At 38.3% G+C, this 19343-nt stretch overlaps 1 protein-coding gene across 6 annotated transcripts in view; it reads right to left on the reverse strand.

Annotated features, from left to right (window-relative positions):
- Positions 1 to 11763: 11763 nt before the first annotated feature.
- Positions 11764 to 19343, reverse strand: part of ERC2 (ELKS/RAB6-interacting/CAST family member 2) — a 1118394-nt gene continuing 1110814 nt past the window's right edge. For all 6 annotated transcript variants that reach the window (XR_008629737.1, XR_008629734.1, XR_008629735.1 and 3 more), the window contains one exon: positions 11764 to 14746. The gene's annotated coding sequence lies outside the window, so the exon portion shown is untranslated. The remainder of the gene's footprint in view (positions 14747 to 19343) is intronic.

Below are 19343 nucleotides of genomic sequence, written 5' to 3' on the forward strand. Positions count from 1 at the left end.
GCTCTGCCACTGCCTGAAATATTGCCCCTCTGATCTCAGCACCCTCGGTGGAGGACTATAATGTACATATTAACTAACTGTAGACGATGATACCCACCCCAACCACACACACACACATCTCCACCACAACCAGTGAACTTTTCTAGCGTGTCTGTATGCTTTTCTATTTTAGTCCTGATTTGAAAAGAGCATATCTCATTTACAGGCATGTGAGTATTTTCTGCCTCTCCTCACTAGGACAGGAGAACACGGAGCTCATCTGTCTGTTCAGACCATACCATACAGTGACTGGCACAAAGAAAGTGGTTGATGTGATGAACAAATGAATGATCCTACTGATAGCTACATAATTTCTCCAAGGGTGAATCCTGGTAATCTGGGCTTATCTGCCACACTTTACCTATAAATAGAGGAAGACATATTTGTGGGGGGAAATGTCTCTCAGATACCCAAGTGTGTTCACATTTTCCTTCTGGCCTCACCTACATAAGGAATGGAAAGAGTCTGATAATAGAAATAGTTTTCCTCTAAAGAACATATTCCAGGGGAGATAGTATGATTGGTAGGGCACTTGCTTTGCATGCAGCTGACCTAGGTTCAATCCCTGACATCACATATGGTGTCTTAAGCAATGCCAGGAGTAACTGCTGAGTGTAAAGTCATGAGTAAGCCCTGGAGTGCATCTGGGTGCAGCCCCAAACCTACCACTATATTATATTACTCTCTCTTTAATACTCTTTATTTTGTAAAACTATTCATCTTAGCTAATTTTCATTGTGTGTTGGGGTGGGGGGGGAGCCCCAGGGGAGTGTGAGGGGGCTCAGAGAGACACACCAGGAAGTTCTCAGGGATTAATTTAGGCTCTGTGCTCAGGAATCTCTCCTGGCCATGCCCAGGAGGACTATATGCAGTACTGAGCATCAAACCAAAGTTGCCCACATTTAAATAATACTTTCTTATAAAAGGAAGCTGACATATTATTTGAGGACCACTGGATGGCAAGGTGCAGAGTTTAGGACATAAATGAACCATTTTCTTGACTAACATGGAAGAAGCTGACTTTCTAATGTGAGAAAGAGAAGAAAATTCTGGCATTTAAATTTTGTCTTTATTGTTGACAATTTTAATCTCACATGTAAATCTTTATTAGGGATTGGAAATCTTACATAGCTTTTTATTATCAGTAGTTAATACTGAACAACTCAGTGCTCATGTTCATGCTCAATGTTCCTGTTCAGTGTTCATGATCAATGCTCAATGCATGAACATGAGGACTGAGTTGTTCAGGAGCAAAATTAAGTACCTTTAAACTCCTTGGAAAAAAATGTCAGTTTTTAAAAGCAAGCTTTAAGATGCTTTTGCTAAGATGCTTTTCCTGGAAGGGTAATCTAAATAAGTGTGATCTTTTTAAAATTTTCAACTTTGGTGGGCCCGCAACTAGCTAGCAGAGGAAGGAGATTTCATCATAAAGCTATTAGATAAAGCTCAGATTCAGTTGAAACTGGATTTTAATCTAAAGCAAATGTACTTTTCCAGATAAGAAGCAATAGTCTTCCTTTCAAGACCACCTGTAAAGTCTAACTGGAGAACACATTAAGTGTGGATTAAAATGGTCCTTGACTGAAGAAAAAAAGAATAATGACATCTCAGAACTACTTAAAAATAGGGACATCTATCCTTGTCAATTTTAGCCAAAAGAAATTTAGTTTAAATATGAAACTCATGATAAAAAATGTATTTTTTCTTTATTTTTTTTTCTCTGGAGAGATCAAAATACATATCCAGCACTGACCATTAAGCTCAGAACCACATGGTTATGCTGGGCACCTTCTAAGATATCCTCAAGGCTCCTTCTTTCTGGAATCCCTAACAATAGGGCTGTCAGGATAGCCTCAGCACTTGTGGACAGCACCAGGATATGAACTCTTGTCTTATGCTTGCCAAGCAAGTTCTTTAAAGCACTGAATCATCTTAGAGGCACTAGTGGAGAAAATTTAATAACAGAGTATCTTAATGAAACTCAGAGTTAAGCCATTTAGTCAGTTACTCAGTCTTCCTAACACCCAGATGTATAAGAAACATTCAAAGAGCTGAGCACATCTTAAAAATTTTAGAGTGTTATAACTTATTATAGCAATTTCACAGAACTTTAGCTGGAGTGGCTCTAATATAATTTTTTTGTATGCAAATCTTCTCCACCTCCTTAAAGGGGACCTCAAATAAATCTAAGCCACAAAATTAAATTTCAAGTTCTTTTCATTTTGTCTAACCACTCAGTTGTTCCAATGCCCAATAAAATGATGCTGGTGTGATTTCTTAAATCTGTCTTAACTAATCAGTGAATTTTGGATAAAGTTTTCTTTTCTCTACTCAGTTTAATTCTTGATTCGTTGATACATAAGTGTCCATTAAGGTCAAGTGACAATACTTTGACTTTGAAAAACATTAGAAACACTCCCAGGGCAAAGATCCCAGCGTCAGTGAACATATTTAAAGTAAGTGGTTTTGACTTAAGCAAAGATTTCTACTTAACCCAGAAGAAAAGCAGCCACTCCTTGGAAATACCACAGAATTTAGGAAAGTGAAATGAATAATAGCAGAGGATTAAATTTACCTATTCCAGCCTGTACATATATCTACTGAGTATATACAGGAACACGATGGCTCCACTCACGTGTCATTCATGAACGACCCTCTTCTTCTCAACCGAGAAGCATGATCCTCTCAGTCATGTAGATATGTCATAACAGAGATTAGCTGGTACATAAGCGCCAACCCTCCCCTGTTCTTTATGCTCAATTCAAGGATGTTTGAAAAGATCCCTTTGCTATTTAAAAATGGAATTCAATCCACATGATAGCATCAACTATTTCAAAATTTGACAACAGAAAATAAAAACAAATAATAAATTTTGAGTCAGTTTGTTGGAACAGAATCAAAGCTACAAAAAATAAATCAAAGAGAAGCTTAACACAGAGAGAAAGTATAACAGTCACAGGCATGGCTTCTTGAACATTCATTCATTTCCTCACTCATTTATTCACTGCCCTGTTTGCCCATTCAACAAATGTCTTTGGATAATGTGTAGTGAATCACCAAATATTGATTTGAAAAGCATATATGAGATGCCTATCCACTGTCATCAAATTAATGCTGTTTGTGTCAGACTATGTTGCCTTATTAAATTTAGTCCACAGATATTTATTGACTACTTATTGAGTACTAGACCTGAGCAGGCTCAGAAAGAGAGAGAGTCCTAAGTGGAGGGGTGAAATGGAAACCCCCAAAATATATCTATAAACACATCCCAAAACATTATTGCTTGGGTAAGGTCATTGAATTTCTGGCCTCTTAGCTCAGAGGGTTTAGAAGAGGGGCTAAAAGACTTAACCAAGTTCAACATATGGATCCCTCCTTATGCTGGATAGCCACCCAATAAGTCCAAAAAATCAATTTCTCAAGGAAATTCTCCCACTTCTTAACTTCTGGAATTCCTCATTTTAATAAATTTTAATTTTGCCCGCTTTCTCTGTTCCCACGAATTACAGTATATTCCTATAGCTACAGTTGCTATTTATTAATTTTAATAGGGACAATCTTTCTGAAAGTCAACTATTTTCGACTTTCTAAAATGCCAAGACACAAATTGATTGGCTGGAAATTGCCATGTGCTAATAATTCAGTGAGATGCCTTTAGCACAAATGGGTTGACTTCTAAATTAACTTTCTACATTTGACTGGTCTTGTATCTGTTGGTTTACTATCTATGTCCAAATGTATGTCAAAGTTTTTCAAACTACTGACTGAAGGAAAATACAGCCTTTTATTCCATAAGTTGTATGCATTTTTCCTAGTTCTCTTACATTTTATCATACATGTGAGCTTAGTTCTGTAGGGTAACTGGAAAATTGTTCTAGAAAGGTATCCTTTTTGTATTATTTTCTTCAAAGAGAATCTGCAGTAACCAAAAAGACGTAGCAAGAATTTTACAATTTATCCTGACATTGAAGCTGAGCAAAAGGAAACTCTCAAATATGCAGAAACACTTTTGACAGATCTACTCTCGTAAAAACTATCACATGCCATGCTCTGAGTGTATTAGAAAATGTATACTGTTCATTTTTAGATTTTTCGAATTTCAGTTTCCTTGATCAGACAAACCAGACTCTCAAGGAAATTCTCCCATTCTTAACTTCTGGAATTTCAGGAGATTTGGAATTCCTCATTTTAATAAATTCTAATTTTGTCCCCTATCACTGTTCTATCTGCTCAGCCTTTTCTCATTCATTGGTTTGTGCTGATGTGGACAGCTCCTTCCAGAAACAAACTCGACCTAAGTCTATGGCAGGAATGAAATCTTGCCAATGTACAGACACTGCAAGGGATAGGAGTAATTAAACAGCATCATTTTTCTTCCCCCTTCCCTCAAAGCCACTTTGGGTGTATCCAGAGGCAAGAAATTTCTTTCCTGAGAAGATTTTTACTCCCTTTCTCGTAAACTGAAAACAGGATGCTCCAAAATCAAAGCATCATGAACAAAAGTTGGGGACTCAGGTCTATCACCTGGTGAAAAAATTGTATTGAGCACTTCTGAATGAAGTTATAGTATTTTAATATTTCAGAAAGTCCTTGAATATTATTTTCTTGAATTATTGCCCGTGAAATCTGTTGAAGAATATAGAGCAACATGGCATCATTATTGAACAACCATACTGCAAAATAAACTAAGAAATGTAACTGCACTACTAAAGGAAATCAATCAATCAAACAAACAAACAAAAAAACAGAACCATGTATTTTGGCCACATGCAAAGGTACTGATGCCCAATCAGCCCATGGCTAACCTTAAAGTTTTTCACTTATCTTCCAGATGTGTGTGGCCTTTAGTAAGAAAAGGGTCCTATCTAGTGCAAAGTCTCCCAGTGGTTGTTTGCCACAGTGGTATTAGAACTTCCAAAATTGTTCTAACTAGGCTCACATTTCTTATCAAACAAATTGAGAATGTCTTTCAACATTTAAAAATCTCAGTTGCTTTTTTTTTCTCCAAAACTCTTGCTCCTAACTCGAGTTCATGTGTTTTGTGGAAGTACAAGTGGTAATTACACAAGTCTTTCCTTCCCTGTCATTGGCAACAGTCACCAGGGAAATTTACAGCCCCCAATATCCAGATCTGGAAACTGGTTATTAAACATGGTTGAGGGAAACCCTGACGTGGCAAATGGGATCTGAACAAGGACCAGCTCAGCAGCGGTTATAGTATAAGAATGGCTGTGAGTCAGAAGTTGAGTGTCAATTTTATGTTATTAAATATTTTTGTTTGTGATAATAAATGTAGTGATGTGGCATACAATTCCCATTTGTTTAGCATCGATCATGTGCCTGAAATTGTGGCAAGTGCTATTTAATCCTCAGGAAAAGAAATCAACCTTCTGGGTGGGATTGTAGGTCAGCAGTACAGTACTTGCCTGGCATGTTGGAGACCTGGGTTTCAATCCCTGGCACCATAAAAAGGAGAAAAGAAAAAGATGTGGTGGGGGGTGGGAAGTGGGAATCAACCTTCTGGAATGCATTATAATTTCAGGATGAGGAAACAGAGGGAGGCTAGGTAATCAGCCTACTGTGAGAGGAAGAAGGGTCAATAGGTTGAGATTTCTGGAGGTTGCAAACTCAGGTGTAGGATTCAGTAGGTACAACACTGAGGTGAATTTGGCCAGGCATAGCAATTTAGAGAAATGAAAAAAAAATGGTTCAATGACAAGTGCATATTTTGCCTCTCCTGTGATCCCAGACTCCAAGTCTTCAACTACTATGCTCTCAAAAATTTCTAAGGCACTGTGCTAACCAGATAAAAATTACCTACAGCCTAACTAAACCACCTCAGGAGCCCTAGTTTTCCAGCCGCTGTAATTTAAAGCATAGTTAATATTGACTGACATAAAATATTTTTATGATATTTTAAAATAAGGTATAATATAAAATGCACAAATCATAAGTATGCTACTTGAATTTTCATAAAATAAGCATGTTTTCATAACTAACTTCCAAATCAAGAATTTCTGACTTTGAGGGAGGAGATATACCTAGGGGTACAAAGGGTAGGTAGCCTGCCTTGCACATGACCAACCAGGGTTGAATCCATATGGTCAAAGCGCCCCATATGGTTCCTTGAGCCCAGTAAGAAGTGATTCCTGAGCACAAAGCAAAGAGCAAGCCCTGAGTGTCCTAAAGATGTGAAAGGAAAGAAAGTGGAGAAATGTGTTCAAGATTTCTTGAACACAAGGCCGCAAAGAAACGACAGCAAGGTAGCAAAATACATGTTCAAGGGTTAACACTGGCTTGAAGGGCAAGAACATTTTTTAAACAACAACATCTCTTGGGCTGGAGAGATAGCACAGTGGGTAGGGTGTTTGTTTTGCATGCGACCAACCCAGGTTCGATTCCCAGCATTCCATATGGTCCCCTGAGCACCGCCAGGAGTAATTTCTGAGTGCAGAGCCAGGAGTAACCCCTGAGCATTGCCAGGTTGTGACCCAAAATTTAACCCCCCCAACCTCCCCCCTAAAAAAGCACGTCTCTAGAATTTTTATATCACAGAGAGAGATTTTTTGGCAAAATATTTTTCTAAGTATTTTTTCATTCACTTTCTCTTTTCACCCCATAGTACCTCAAGCAGACTTGTCATAGACATTCTTAGCGTTGTCTTCTGGAACAGAAGGTGCCTACAATTATGTGGCATCCAAAGAGAAAATGTGACAAAGTCGTTTTAAAACTGAGATTTGAGCTGAGGCAACCTGACTACCAACTTGATGCTGTTCCTCCCTGAACACATATTCTGTGGATATTCTCTAGGAAAAAACTCCACTGGGAGGAAATCAGTTCTAATGTTTTACTGTGTGCATGCAATCTCAACATCCACTTTTCTTCCGTGGTGGTTATGAAGTTTCACTTTCCATCCCTCTTCCTTCCCTGCTCCCCTGTTATTTATTTTTCTCTTTGGGTCACACCCAGCAATGCTCAGGGGTTACCCCTGGCTGTGCACTCAGGTACCATGCCAGGGACTGAACCTGGGTCGACTGCATGTGAAGCAAACACCCTACCTGCTCTACTATCACTCCAGCTCCTTCCCCTTTTTCCACCCACAATATTAATACTCTTTCCCTGTAGGATGCACATACTACATACTTTTGGGAAAGGGATATTGGGTCTGGAGTCTCACTGCAAAATAGAAAGTGCTCAAGAATAAATGAACATAAATTAACACAAAGAAAGAAAAAATGAGGAAACAGTGGGAAGTCATTTGAGTACTTGAGACAAATTTCACCTAAAACTCACAAGCTCTGTTTATCTTTTGGCATGAAATCATATACAAATATAAGAGGTATGTATTAAGTTATGATCTAGTTACATTTTATTAATATATTGTTCTTCTTTTGGTGTTGATGGTGGAAATACTTTCTAAAAACAAGGAAAAATGGATACACTCATTCAAATAATACATATATTTTTCTCTTTCAGTCTCAAGGACTGGTAATGTCTTTATGAGCTGCAGGTGTGCAGATACAGAGAATGCTTTCCTGAATCTTCTCTATATAAAGTTACTGTATTGACCAGACTGCAATGTCTGCGTTTAAACTGTGCTAACGACAATATTTCAGAAATGCTGACTTTATCCTGCCTGGAAAAGGGTCCACTTTTGCCATGGATACCATAGATGTTCCCATAATACAACAGAGGCAGACAAGTAATAAGGTTGCAAAAATGTATTAAAATAGAAGGAAAAAATGGTTCAAATGGAACTGCCTGTTGATTTAAACATTTTAGTTTAAGAAATTTTAGGACATTTCTCTTCTCTTACCAGTACATTTTCTGTATTTCCAGCAGAACATTCTATATGAGACAGAGTTTTGTCATTTATTTCTGGAGCCTAACACTCCATCACAAAATGGAGTAGGGAGGACAGTAACTACAGGAGAATAACCTGACCAGCCCTATTCAGTCCTGTAATTAGGATCAAAATTAACAGTGTTGATGTGATGTAATGAGACTGGCACATTAGGACTTTCTCTCATAACCCATTCCCCCTATTTAATTCGAAAGGAAAAGATAAATTCCAGAAAAGTGCAGCTTATATCTGATTTATATTCCTCAACATTGAATATCATAAAAAGAACTTATAGCTTAAAGAACTCACAGTCAAGAGAAACCCAAGGAGATACAAGTAAATGTAATGTGGTGTCACAGATGAGATCCTGAAATAGGAAGAAGACATTAGACTAAAAACTAAGGCACTCAAAATCTTAATCTAGCTAAAACAATATACTGGTGTCCATTCAATTGGTTATGAATGTACCATGTTAATGTAAGAATTTAATACTAGAGAAAACTTTAGGTGGGAGAGAGGGGCAAGTTCCAGGGCAATTCTTTATAGTGTCTGCTCAAATTTTCTGCAAATTTCTTTCCCCCAAAGAGAGTCTATTAAAGAACATCTTTCTTTAAAAATACATTACTAGGTTTATGTTGCTGCTGGAAGGTTTCTGAAAATTCAGAGCTCAAACTGGGTCATTGAAATGATTAGAGGTGCTTTAGGAACACAGTCTTACAAATTCTGAGTTACATGGTTAAATATACTTGTAATGGTTTTTCAAGCTTTTTAATTCTGTAACAAAGAGTACTGAAGCACTTCTCTAACCTGTACCATTTTTCCCTTCTTTATTTTTTTCCAAGTTTTTATAAAGGTATATTTTAGCATTGGTGGATAGATCATTTAACAGTTAAATGCATTTAAATAATGTATAGGTGACTGCATGCACAGCATTGGTAACTAGGCAGATAACCTGTTCAACCAAAGACCAGCTAACAACTGACTATCTAAATGTCTAAAATACAGCTCCTGGAGTTGGGGTCTTAATCCAGCTGTAAGAAAGCTCTAGGAAAGAATATCAGATTTGGCCTTAATGTATTTCTGTTGTGATCAGCAGGCTACTCTCTTCTCTCCTCCCCACCACAAGAAGGTTATCAAAACAGAGGATGATCGACACTGTTCTATCTTCTTTTTTGAAAAGTGAAATTTTTACGTTCAGTATTTTAAACTTTTAATTTTGTATTACTTTTATTTTCCTCATATTTGATGGGGTCTGTCTGGAAAATGGCTTTACTTAATCACCTGTGACTGGGTTGATTTAAATAAAAGGGAACTGTTTGACTTTTAAGTAATTACATAACTAAGATTCCATATTATCTTCAAATGCAACAAAAAACAGGGAGTGGCTTTCAAATTACTGACACAGAATCAACAGTGAACAACTATACACCCATAGCAGTTAGCCTGACCCTCAAGGTCTTCTTCTCTCATGGACACCTATCAGGTTTCCTGTCTCTCATGAGTCTCCTGTGCTCCACCTTTCAAACCCAAGACCAAAAGTGCTGATGTCCAGACACAGACAAGGGGCCTAGTAGAAGAAAGGTCAGAGATAACAAGCATAAATACAGTGTACTCACCTTGTCTAGCTCTCTTGACATGTGACTTGAGTTCCACTGGAATCATTGCCTTACTAGGTGACAGTTCATTTTCTCTTAATATAAGACAAAAGTGGCACTCAGAAGCAATCATCTCTTTTAGCTCTTGTGAACTGTGTTGACCAAACGAGCATCAGGGCAGTACTCCTTGCTAGATTCAGTGAGAGCTGAGTCCCAGCCCCTTATGTTTCCCCTATCTGACCTGAGTCCAATGCATTCCCTAAGTAGAGAAGCTTTCTGTGAGCCAGATTTAAAGACTGGTTACATTCCATCTCTGGGATTCTGGCTGTAATATGTTAGTTTTCTTTTTTTTTTTTTAGTTGCCTTTACCTTGTTTGCAAAGTGAGTTTAATAATAGTAACTTCCTCTTATTTACCTTGAGGATAAATTAGTCTAGAAGTATGTGGACTAGTACAGGTAAGCACAACACTTGCACCAAATCAGCTGGGGGACCATATGGGATTTGAACCCGGGTTCAATCTGGGAATTGAACCCAGGTCAGCTGCATGCAAGGCAAATGCCCTACCTACTGTGCTATCACTCCAGCCCCAGTAATAGCAGTTTTCAGGTTCTAAAAACTGCATCAATTTTAAAGGTCAATTTGGCACATGTACTGAAATGGCATCTATGTGCTTCAGTGGAACTCTAAATCTGTATGAACTGGAAGTTGAATCTAGAAGGGTGAAAGCTGGTACTTTTTCCCAAAGGGCAGATTTGTGGGCAAAGAAGCAAGATTTGAGCTGAGTAGCTGGGTTTATAGAACCTGATCTGAATGCAAATCTACAGCTTCTGGAAGTTCTATGAGGTTAGAAATCCTGGTTCAATTTATAATATCTCCTCCCATTCACCCCTGGCCCTGCCCCCCACAAAAGGCAACATAATGCAAAGGGCAAGCAACTTTGAAGGTTGCCTGAAAATGTGACTATGAAAGAACTTCATATCTAGTGGTTTTAAGTCCATAAAGCACAGAATGAAATGGTAAGTAAAGAACGAGATGGTATTTTCTCTGTGTTTTTAAGGGCCAACTGAGAGAGTTTTTCTCCCAATTTTCTTCTGTGAGACTTCAGGGTCTCATATTCTTGTTTCAGGACCCCTGGGGACAGTTTTGAATTGAAATAAAATTTCCATGTATTCTTGGATTAGTCACTTCTAACAGGATCTTAGTTTTCTCCTTCTGTAAAATAAGGATATTGGATTACATGATGTCTAACTTACTTTCTAGATCTGATAATCAATTAATCTTTGAACCTAATAATAGTAACAACTGGCAATTCAATTCATTTCCTGGAATGTAATTCAAACAGATAAAATAGCCAGGAGTTCATTCTCTGCCATGATCCACAGGCAGCTATGAAGATGGGAGAGAACACAAATGTGTGTGTGTGTGTGTGCATTTGTGTGTGTTTCTGGATAATTTTATGTGTGTATACATGTAAGTACTTCTTGGGCAAGTGATTATTTCTGCCTTTCCAGGTTTATCATCCCTTAGAATGGTGTCTACTTTTTCCATTGGAAAACTGCCTGCCCCCCATCCCATAAGGCTGTCCTTTATCCTTCACCCTCCCAAACCCTTTGAAAAAAGGCAGCTGATTACATGATCCAAGAAAGGTAAATTGCAGTCCTGTTAGGGGCAGATATGAATTTTTGGTATTCTTTAAATTTCTGGAATATGCAATTTTTGGGGGAGACATCTTTGTTACCAAGTGGAAAGAACCTGACAGGGACTAAAGTCAAAGAAAAAAAAAGGGCAAAGGAAGCACAGCAGAAGGAAGGGAGGTGAAGAGGAAATGAGGGAGAGAGAAAGAGTAAAATACTGAGAGAGCAGGATCACAAAAAAGAAAAAATGAGGAGGCTGAAGCAATAGCACAGCAGGGAGGGTGTTTGCCTTGCATGTGGCCGACCCAGGTTCGATTTCAAGCATCCCATATAGTCCCCTGAGCACCGCCAGGGGTGATTCCTGAGGGCAGAGCCAGGAGTAACCCCTGTGCATCGCCAGGTGTGACCCAAAAAGAAAAAAACAAGGGAAGAAAGAAAAAGATACAAATTATAAGAAAATTTGTTACCATGAACCCTAGATCCACTATGATAGATGTCAATTTATCCCTTTCCTGTTCCAGGTAAACAGGAACAAAATCTCCTCCTTTCCCCTTTTTTCTTCAAGTTCATAGATTCTTCAAATAGGGACTCATGATGCAGAAAGGATTAGAAACCACCACAATTGGAGCATTTATTAGAGATGGAATGAACTCACATCAGAAAGAAACAAAGTTTATTTGATGAATATAAATAAGGCGATCAGCACAAAGTACTTCTCATACACATGAGAACAAATTTATGAACTGTACATACCTTGTACATTGTACTTCTACTAGACACAAGGTTACAATGACTGGCTAATACATGCCCACTAGTAGTTTCTGAGGGTTCCTTAATTGAAAATTTTTTTCATATCGAAGTCCATAATCACACGGTCAATATCACAACCCACATGCCACTCACTGAAAGAAATATTACAAGAAGCACTATCAAACTAGGGTCTTGGGGAATTAGATACACTGACCCCTGGCAGAATTCAAATGCCACTCTACACAAAAACATCTCAGATAGAGCTTATGTCAACACATTTGAGGTCGCATCATAAACACTGTTTAAAAAGTAAAGTGAAACCCACTTCCAAGAGAAAGTTGACACGCTGTTAACGTGCACACTGAATACACAAAAATCATTAAATACAAAATCGAGACTATACATACAAATAAAATGGTGTATAAAGTACAGCCTGCTTTTGCACAAAGCAAGAAGACCAACTTCTCTTAAATGTTAGCCTCAACTTTTTATCTTCAATTTCTTTCTGATTCGAGGGGAACCTGCTAACATTTGCGCAGAGGAAATATCTTCCCAACATCACAGTGTTTGTTGTAAACCCAGAGACTATTTTAATATGTTAAAAGGGATTCAGGGGATCATACCCCAACATCAGAGAAATGGTGTTGGGATCATACCCAACATCATTTTTTCCTTTTTTACAAAAAAATGGGAAAGACAGGAGGCAGAATTTGTTTTTAAAGGAACTAAAGAATATGTCCCCATAAAGGTAAAATTAATAATAGTTTAAACCAACAAAATTGGGGAAAGATTCCCCCCCAACTAATAGCTGTAACAAAATTGGCACATACTTATAAATACCTATCTATACATGATTGGTTGCTTTTTCTGTTTTGAGGACTCTACATTCCCTCCCTAGTGGATTTCCTACTTTTTACTTCAAGTATTCAGAGTTGCAGAGTCAGGTTAGGACCTGGTGTAGGAGGCATTGAGGACCACCTCTTTGAGGACACCCAGAATGTTCAAGGGGATGAGTTTGTGGCCTGGGTTATTTATTTGTTTGTGATATTAAGTCAAATGTGCTAAATATGCTTACAAATAACTTTGCTCATGTCTTCCAATCAAGACCTTTATTACATTGATAGTTAAAAGACAACTTTTAAAAATAAGAATGTATTTGGATTGTTTATGCAACAAGTAAACTTTACATAGTCTGCTATACTTACTGACAACAAGGACAAAGCCAAAAGCAAGAATTATGCTTTAATACATTATTCTGAATGTACCAATAATAAACATTGCCAATCAGAGTCAGTTTTATCTTCCCCAACAAATAGGATGTCTGTCTTTTTAATATCTCTATGGCTCATGAGAGAGGTTCAGATTTCATTGCACCAACATCTTAAAAAGTAATAATAATGACTAAATTCAATGCAAGACTTTGGGAACATATGCTTAGAATCCTTTCCACAGCAGCAAAGAAAGACAACTATATTTATTAAGGCCACTCATGCTTAAATTCACTTGTCCTTTAAAATGCAAATTTTCATCTCCTAATTGCATACACGTGGAAGGGTTTCTTCCTTTGACAAGAAAATGGATCAATACTAGAATTGCACATGTTTGCAGACTTGATCATGAGTTTTATGAAGTTATAACAACTTGAGTTTATTTGTTTTATCTTCAGAGGAAATAGTAGGAGTTTAATTCTCCTTAGTACCATGTCACTGAATATAAAAGACCTCAAAATTTGGTCTCTTTCCCTGGCATGTGCTTTAAATAATGACTCTATACTCACAAATTTGTTGTGTAGAGCTATATACAGATACACAGCTTCGTGATTATTCCCCATTCATCAATGTTTTCATGTTTAATGCAGAAAATGTTTTGGAATCCATGTTAGAGACTTTAAAAAAAATGAACCATCATTTACAGAAGCCCTAAGCTTACACTATTTGTACAGCATTTGGATCTTGAAATGAAAATGAGTCCCAGCTTCTTCATGGAGACCTGCACGTATGGGAATGGGAAGAGTCTGAGGCTTGGCCACATCCTTGCTGTGGGATGTATGAAACACACAGAATATAACTATGCTGGTGCCTCAGGCTTTTGCCACTCTCCAATACATAGACAGGTTAGATAAAATTATGAGTGATCAATTTAGATGTGCCATGCATTGTCAGAGACACACACCATGTTCTCATAAGGCGATTTCTTGGCAAGTATTAGTGGTTTAAAAAATTGATTTCATTTCCAACCTGGCCCAGAGGTAACTACTGGTTACACCATCAAGACGTGCTTCTTTGAACATCAGATTAAAGAAACAGAGGAGGGTAAAGGCTCGCCATTTTTGGTGTTTTGGTTTCCTTGTCAAACACTCCATGCATCTTGGTATACAAACACTGCCAACACCACTCACTCACAGAGAATTTATACTTTTTTGATAATTTAATGCATTAGGAATGACCATTTAGACTGAACCAGCAGAAAAAACTGCAGATAAAGCTAGTTGTCTAACCAAAGCTAAATCCACAGTTAAAATTCCATGGAGTTTAAAGTTATCCAATGAAGTTTAAGTGAAATAATTAAAATGTAATCAACTAATGACATTCAGAAGAGATGGTCACATATTGAATAAGCAAATACCAACAATAGAGGAGCTGCCATTTTTCTCCTCCTCCACATTCTTCCTTTCCATATATCTGAATCCATGAGAAACGAGATGAGGTGATGAAGGAAATATCAAGTCGAAACGAAACATGCTCAGTAATGAAAGTGAAAACTCCTCTTCAGTCCTGATGAGCCATTCCATGTGGTGATGGACAGTGATGTGAGCCGCACTGCAATAGATTATCAGAATATTGCTGCAGAGCTGCATTTTCTCTTTATTCAGCCCTTCTGATAGCTGTAACAAGAAAGCACATGATTTATCAGGGAAAGAAATTGGTACTGATGTCTGAGATAATCTTGGCAGTTGCTCCACTTCTCCCCACCCCCACCCAGGTGGCCCCTTCACTGTTCTTCTGGCTAAGGGTGGTTGGGATTGAGGTAAGTGATGGTGAGAAAGAAGCAGAGAAGAAAAAAAGTGAATACAAAGTGGAATGATATCTTTAAAACACCTAAGAAGAGGCCTCTTTCAAAATTTGCCACATACAGGTACAGAAGATATTTAAATGCAAAAAGAAATAGAAAGTAAATCAACCAAAATGTTACAATGATTATATCGGTATCACACATTTTTCTTTTCACACCTTTTCAAAGACTATTTTTTCCAATCGCTTTTAACAACTTTATCGATATTGGAGAGTTTCAGATGGTCAAGACACTAGAAAACTTAAAACCATGTAGAAGAAACAATTTAAAAACAATACATGATCCGGCAACTCCATGAACAGATATATACCCAGACAGTGAAAAACAGGACCTCAGATAACTACTTGTACATAAATGTTGATAGATGCATTACTTACAATAGTCAAAATGAAAAAAATCACAGATGAATGGATTAACAAGTTATTATACTATTATTAAATCTTACCAAAAAATGGAGCTCTGAATCATGCTATAACTTGAATGAACCTTCAAAGTCATATTAACATATGTCAGACATATCTTAACAGAAGTACAAATACTTCTGTTATATATAACGCCTAGAAGATGTAAATTCATGGAAGTTGAAAATAGATTAACGATTACCAGGATCTCAAGAAGGGCAGGGGACTGTGTTGTTAACGAATACAGAATTTCTCTGTGTGGAAGTGAAAAAGCTATGCCACTGGCTAGTGACACTGGTTGCTCAATTCTGTGACTGTACTTAATACCACCGATTTTGTACCTTTGCATGGTTAAAATGGCAAATTATGTTGTATATATTTTATCACCATAGAAATAATTTTTAAAAGAATATTGATCATCCCCTAAGTGTAGAATGAGTCAAAATTGATTTTATCTCCACATTAGATGCTTGTGGGTATGTTTAAGGCCAAATATAAATGTACAAGCCATTTACACATCTCATAACTTGGGGAGCAGTTATCAAAAGTTCTCATAAGTCTTCTCACAATTAGTGTCTTGCATGTGGAACACAACTGCAACCAGAGAAGAAACAGTCAATGGGTAAGAGAGGCCTATCCCACACAGATGCCTCCCCTGATGACCTTCAGCGGTATTCAACCTGGTGTGCCAGTATCCTCATCATTCGAACCTACAAGTATTCAGGGGCATTCCGGACACATAGCAGTAGTGCAGCTCTCTGGGGAATAGGGTCAGGATGGGAAAGATCAAGTACACGCACTCATACATGTGTGTCACTCTTTTTATGTGTAACCTGAGCTATCCTTTTTGGTGATGGATACACAGCATCTCTCAAGTCACACTGACTAATGAACACACCAGTGTCTACACAGGTCAGTAATTATTGCAAGCCATCATCTAAAAAGTGCAAATGAAATATGTAGCTTGGATGTACTCTGCTAATTCATATGCTGAGGAGTTTGGTGTAACCCTCCTTGTTAAGAAACTTGAATCAGGGCAAGAAGAAAAAAATGACTTTTGCAGAGCCAGAAAGCTAGGGAGTTCCTAGAGCAGATCATATTACTCATTCTGGCACATAAAATCTGTGCAAACTGTGTATGAATATTGTAAGTCAGAGCACGCTTTCTGCTTCATGAGCTGTGCATAGCTCTAATTCTTTTGTGCATTAAACATTTCTTAATCATCCTTTTAAAAGGCTGACCAATATATTTTTTAAAAAGGCAGCATGATTAAAAGGTAAAGAGAAATCTGAAGTACTACTAAAATGCACCAGTCATATTTTACAGATGGGGAAACGGGTGAAAAATAATTACAGCAAATGTCCAATGTCCTTGATGTTTTTCCAAGATAAAGTAGCAAAGAACAATCATTTATTCAGTTGAGAGAAAGATTTCCAGCTGGGTAACAGGCCACAAAGAAGAATGCAGTGTGTTGGAACTACAGTGCACTGCTTTTGTGTGAGGTTATGCTGAATAGAGAATTCTCAAAAAGTGGTGCCACCCCTTCAAGCAAACAACCCATTCACCAGCAAACCTGCTGCTGTTTGGGACCATTTCAATAATGACACCTGCATCATCTTGCATTCTTAACTTGCATTTAAATGCCCTTATCAATAGTTGGAAATGCAAAAATCTTGTTGGAGGGTGTGGGGGGTGTGTTTGTGTGGCAGCACCTGCTTTAAAAAAATATATTTTTTAAGAATCCTGGGAGAATTAGGGCTGGGGAAAAACAGGGGTGTCTCAGTGGCAAAGGTGCCTGCCTTATAAGCATGAGGCCTTGAGTATAATCCCTGACACTGCCTTATATATGTTGTGAGCAATCCTGGAGGTAGTGCTGCTTAAGATCCCACATGCCACAACAAAGTATGTGATCTCTGGCACATTGCAATGAGTGTGTGTGAGCACCACAACAAGAGTGCAACCCCCCAGGGAGTATTTGTACAAGTACCACAACCAAATGTGAAAAATACAGGAGTTCGTTACAACAGCATCAACAAAGGGAAGCAAAAAGGAGTAAATGATGGTGATGACAATGATGCTAGTAATAACAGAATTCTTGGCTTGCAGCAATAAGACAACTTGGGAAGCTACTGTTTGTGAGACAATATCTAGCCAGCCCCGCACCCTTCCCCCCACTTTATCTCCCTCCCAATACACACAGGCCCAATCTGAACCAACCCCATGCACCCACAGGTTAAGAAACAACACGCAGTTCTATTATCACTGAACAGCCAGTGGGGTCATTTCAATAATGACATCTGCTTTATCTTGAGTTCTCTTTTGTCAACCTTCATTGATATCCCCACTGCTCTCTGGATGGAGGGTGTGTGTGTGTGTGTGTGTGTGTGTGTGTGTGTGTGTGTGTGTGTGTGTGGCAAGTCCCCTCCTGGCTCCCTGACTCTAGCTACATTCCTCCTCTTCCAGCAATGCTGAACCACTTCTGGAGTCCTTCCTCATTTTTCCCCTTCATTATACAAATTTATCTTTCTGACATGGATTTATACCAACCATTGACCTGTGGATTCCTATTTATTCACTTTAGTAGTCACTTCTTTCCTGGAAGTCTTCCTGACCCTCCAGAGTGTTGGATGTAGCATAGGAAGTCTCCCACACCCCACACTATCCCCTTCTGGTGACTTCTAGATTTTTCCTTTCATATCATAGCCACTGTCCACAAGAGATTACCATGCACTTGAAATATGGCCAGTACAAATAGAAATAGATGGTAGGGAAGATATTCACTTTGTTTTTTCAAGACTACTATGTAAATAAACCTTAATAAAATGATAATTTTCTATATTCATGACACAATGTTATTTGGGATATATTGGATCAAATACATTTTAAATTTCTAATTACCCTCTTTAAAAAGTCACTTCTAGGAAACTAAAAGCTCACCTGTAGCTTGCTTTATATTTCTATTGAGCAGCCTGGTCTAGGCTATAAATTCTCTGAGGGTTTGAGGCAGACAGTATCGCTCACTTATAAGATCCCTTGTGCCTTGAGCAGTTTGGGGACCAAACATATTCACTCTTTTTGCTCCAAAACCTCCACAAGTATCATAGCTCCAAATCTATAGTGGACAGAATCCTAGGTTGATCTCCTTCTCCAAGATTTCATGTTCTAAACCCTGGTACTAGGACTATGAACTATGTTAATTTGAAGTGCAATTAAGGGTGCTAAACAATTGATTTTAATCAAATGAAAGATTATTTCAGTGGGCCTAATTCAATCAGGTGAGCCTTTGAATCACAGAGAATTCTCCCGATCAGCAGAAGAAAGCATTGGGAAAACTGGAAATAGCAGCTTATTTGCTGAGATGGGGGGAGCCACAGGTTAAAGACTGAGAATGATCTGTAGTGTCTGAGAGCAGATCCACTGACCACCAGGAAATCAACAGGAACTACAGTTTAACACTTAGAAACTAATTCCATCAACAACTGAAATGGTCTCGGATGTAGGCTAGATCCCAGAGTCTCAGCTTAAAGTTCAGACTGGCCAGAACCTTGGTTTTGATCTTCTGAGACCCCAATGAGAGAATCCAGTGTCAATGGACTGGTCTTCTGGCTTTTGCTATAGTGATATAATAAATGGGTATTGTCTTAATCCATTACATATGTGGCATTTGTTAGGCACTGCAGCACTGAGCACTGTAGTACTGTTGTCCCATTGTTCATTGATTTGCTCGAGTGGGCACCAGTAATGTCTCCATTGTGAGACTTGTTGCTGTTTTTGGCATATAGAATATACCACGGGTAGCTTGCCAGGCTCTGCTGTGCAGACAGGATACTCTCGGTAGCTTGCCAGACTCTCCAAGATGGATGGAGGAATCGAATCTCGGTTGGCCACGTGCAAGGCAAATGCCCTACCCGCTGTGCTATCACTCCAGTCCAGGCCTATTGTTAGGCAGCAATAGAAAATTAGTGTCCTTCCTTTGTGTCAGAAAGTGTGGTTAGTACGAGGTAAAGA

The sequence above is a fragment of the Sorex araneus genome, chromosome 4 (genome assembly GCF_027595985.1).
Source record: "Sorex araneus isolate mSorAra2 chromosome 4, mSorAra2.pri, whole genome shotgun sequence".
NCBI classification, from domain to species: domain Eukaryota; kingdom Metazoa; phylum Chordata; class Mammalia; order Eulipotyphla; family Soricidae; genus Sorex; species Sorex araneus.